The sequence below is a fragment of the Limanda limanda genome, chromosome 13 (assembly GCF_963576545.1).
Source record: "Limanda limanda chromosome 13, fLimLim1.1, whole genome shotgun sequence".
Lineage (NCBI taxonomy): Eukaryota > Metazoa > Chordata > Actinopteri > Pleuronectiformes > Pleuronectidae > Limanda > Limanda limanda.
The window spans coordinates 15,091,128-15,095,302 of record NC_083648.1 but is presented as its reverse complement, the minus strand read 5'-3'; positions in this window follow the sequence as shown (position 1 = coordinate 15,095,302).

The following is a 4,175-nucleotide window of genomic DNA, read 5'->3' as shown; positions in this document are numbered from 1 at the left end:
GATGATGACCTGATCACATTTTATGAGAAACGAGGTCATTTCAACAGGTTCACTTTCTTTTTTCATGCTCCTGGGTACATGAACGTGTATTTGTTGACTTGCAGAATGTTAAAGATTCAGCAAACGCAATCTCATGTTTTACAGAGATATCGAGGGAGACCGGGTGTGTGTACTTGTGTTGTTGTGTGTGTTTGGGTTTCAGTGAGTTGTGTTTATGTTTTCTATGCATGAACGCAGAGGGTGAGATTCAGTGACTTCTGCACCTTCTGCACTGGCGGCGGGTTGATGTGGGACTTTATAGGAGCCGCACCATTACAGCTGTGTGCTTATGTCATCAATCAACATGGGACCCAATGTGGCCTGATTACACACACACACACACACACACACACACACACACACACACACACACGCTTACACAAACACACACATACACACACACACGGAAATAACTTGTTCAACCCTTTTCATGATTTTCCCTTCAAGCAGTTTTCCCACCTAGTGTAGTTCTGAAGGAGATTTGGGTCGAGGGGCACATACCCGCCTGCGTCACGATGCTCATGAGGCTTCGACAGATTGACAGCTTAGTGCTGAGGCATAATGTCGGCCTCGTCCGTTGCCAGCCTCGTCTGTTAGCTCTCTTTGGATCTCTGTCACCGCACTCACTGGCTCTCACAATGAGCTGAGAATCCGACCTATTCAGGCGACATCGTGAAAATGTGTCGGATGGACGTCCACATTGATGTCCACTGAAGCATTTTAGAGACTTCTGGCTCTTTTCTCCTCAAGACACAACTGGGCCTGTGAGAGTGAAGAGGGGCGATTCAGAGGGAGGCGTTCACAACATCTGATGTCTCGTCCCTAACAAAAGCAGGTAGTGGTTAGTATGCAGCTGGTGCGACTGTATGTTGTAAATTCCCCACGGGTACAACTTTGAATGGCTGCTGTCTATAGAAACACGGTTTGCATGTTGTATTGCATCCATAGAGATGTCCATATGCTGAACTCTGAATTCTGTTGCTGTGGATAGAAGCAGGGGCCCCTGCCAGTCCCAGGCACCCGCATACAACACCCTGCAATGCTCTGTGCTTGCAAGACTGGGCAAACTCCTCGGTGTCATGACCCTCTCCAGACCTTTAGAAATCTGCTGTCACCCACCCAGCTAGCTCAACCAGGCCTTCAGAGTCCAACAGCTCGACCCCAATCTGTCACAGCCCATCACAGGGTCCTAACCCACCTTTATGGTGGGATGCCTCGAAGTGTGTGGCACAGCGGGGTCTCACCCTCACCAGAATCCCCCCTTTTTCATAAAGTCCCAGACCTACTTGGTTGCCCACAAAAAATGAAAAGAATCACAATTGTAGTTTGATGACGGTATTGTTTGGCAGGTGTCACCATCTGAGGAACGTTTTTCTTGGACTCACACGCTTCACTTCGAAATGGCCGAACATTTAAGAGGGCTTTCACATGGTCGGAGAAGAGAGCCGCCATTATTCCTGTAATTTATAAAGGGTCGAGCTGGTCTTGCATAATGCTTCTTTCTGAGCAGCGGGATGCTGTTGGAATGAGTTGCTGTTACCTCGGTGAATGCAAAGAGGACATTTGCTTAGTTGGATCAATTATTTACTGCATGTAAGTGAAATCTAGCCAGTCCAAACGAGCTGGACTAATTTCTGCTGAAATGGTTCCAGCTTCTCTTCCAACAAGTCTGGAAGGTGGAAGGAGCCCTTTTTTGTCCACGGGTAAATGAATAATTCAGAGTTATTACTGTTGCTGGAGTCCCCTTTAAATCAGCATCACTATATAAAACAAAGCTTTGTTTACTTCCAACAGCATACCCTCCTCTTCATCTCCATTTCATACCAGTACGGGGCAATAAAGCTCCGTCTCAGGCGCCTCTCCATTGAGCTGAGACGCTTCGGGCCCCAAGCCAAACACTCTGGCAAAGTCAGCAGCTCATTGCTGATATGTGGTAGAATTTGCTCTATGTGGTGCAGCAGGAATGCACCAGAAACACTTTTTCGCTGCAGTGCCCTGTAACTTTATACTTTGTGGCGAAAGACTGTTTGGACGTTTTAAGAAATAATCAGTTTTTTCTCCATTAGAGTTCTAACTCTGTGTCCAAATCATTCTTGACAACCACTGATATTTTAGAGTATAGGACCGGTGCTTTGTATTAATACAGGCAGCTGCAGCTCAGGTGTTAAAGTGGGTCCTGGGTGAAAAATGTGAGTCACTGTGGACAAAAGCATCTGCCAGATAAATGTAATGTGTCCAACAGGGCATCCTCCCATCTCCAATTGGAAATGGGTTCGAAGGTCACTTTGTCTCGGTGCAGTGCCAACATTTTACGGCCTCACACGCACACACACACACACACACACACACACACACACACACACACACACACACACACACACACACACACACACACACACACACACACACACACACTCTCACACTGGTCGCCATTAGCTCCGTGGCTGGAAAGCGCTGAATGAGTAATTTGCTAAGCTTCAGTGGACCATGTCTGGGTCCTTAAGTGGCCTTATATAGATTAAGTTATTTATTTGTTATTATATTATCAGAGTGATAATGAATGGATATGAAACAATGATCTGCTTCTGTGATAATGTGTACGTTCAACCTTGTTTGCCTCAGATTCGATTTTCATTGATTTAGTCCTCAAGGCCATCTGGAACAGTTGGTGTATTTTTTACCATAGACAGTTTATAAAGATGGATGACTGACCCAGTGTCCAGAATTGAAGCTAAAATATCCCTTCTAAGAATCCCACCATCTTGCACATTCGAAGGTCTGCATTCATCGAGGTCCCTTCATGACCAATTCCAGGTCAGTCTCAGCTGTCAATCATGATGTTTCACCCATTGTTATATCATCAAATAATTATAGTTAAAACTAAACTTACTGGAAAAATTAACTCTTGAACAATCATCAGTAGAATTAGAATCATCGTAAATGAAAGAAAACAACGAAAAAGTATTTAAATTGCAGTTTGACTTTCATAGTTTGGTCCATGTCCCATCCCCTAACATGGAGGAGAAGACGTTTATGACCTGCAGCCAGCCACTAGGTGTTTGAGACACTTCACTGGCTTCACTTTTAGGGAGGAATCATGTTCTCCTTCTTGGTTATAACAGATGTGGGCTGGGTATAATGTTGATGTCGCAACAAAAAATTTAAGAAAACAAAGAACATATGAGTAATTTACTCATTCGTGAACTTTGTCACAGTCTACATCAGTTTTTGTGTTAGCAAGATTTCACACTGCTGCTCCAACACCTGTTGTGACTTCACAGACGATGCTTCTCCTCAGCTTGTGAAAACTGGTAGACAAGTCATTAAGATGAATGGCATGTTACCAGGTGTGTGTAAACATCACCACCACCGTTGGAATATGGCAGCTCTGAAGAAAAATTTTATATCCATCAGGGAAAACTTTTATTTTTTTAAGCGTTTAACCAAGAAAGACAGATTTATTTGTACAACAGCTGGATGGATGTGAAATGGCGTAATTAGCTTCTGAAGGGATAAATCAAACAGCTGTGGAGGTTTTTCAGATCCACGCAGGAGCAAGTCGTCCCTCATCTGTTCCTACAATTAAAAATCAACAAACTGTTTCATGTGACAAAAAAAAAAGAGAGACTGCACTTTTGGAGTTCTTTACAATTTGTCTCTCATTCACCATTTCACACACTGGTAGGAGGGAGGGTTCAGAGTTCCAGTCTAATTGCCGAAAGCAATTTGGGGTTGAGAGAAACATGAGATCTTTGGAGTTTCATGTCAACAATCAACATGTGTAGGATCTGAATATCAAAGTTACTGTTTGTCTTCAATAAAACATGGATATTTAATTACTCCAACAAAAATTTGGATCAGATTTGAGGTTTATTTTCCAGTTTCGGTGTATGGGATTATACTTATCCCACTTTGGTGAAGGTAACTATTCAGTGATGATATGTTTCCATTTGACCTGTTCTTGGTAATATGTTATGATACTTTTGCAAGTGCAGTGTGAATAAGTTTGTATTGAAACCATCTCCCCCTCTCATCTCTGTTCTTTCTCCCTCTCTTCTCTGTTCTCTCACCCTTTCTTCTCTCTTTTCTCCCCCTCTCTCCTCTGTTTCCTCTCTCTCTCTCTCTCCAGGTCCAGG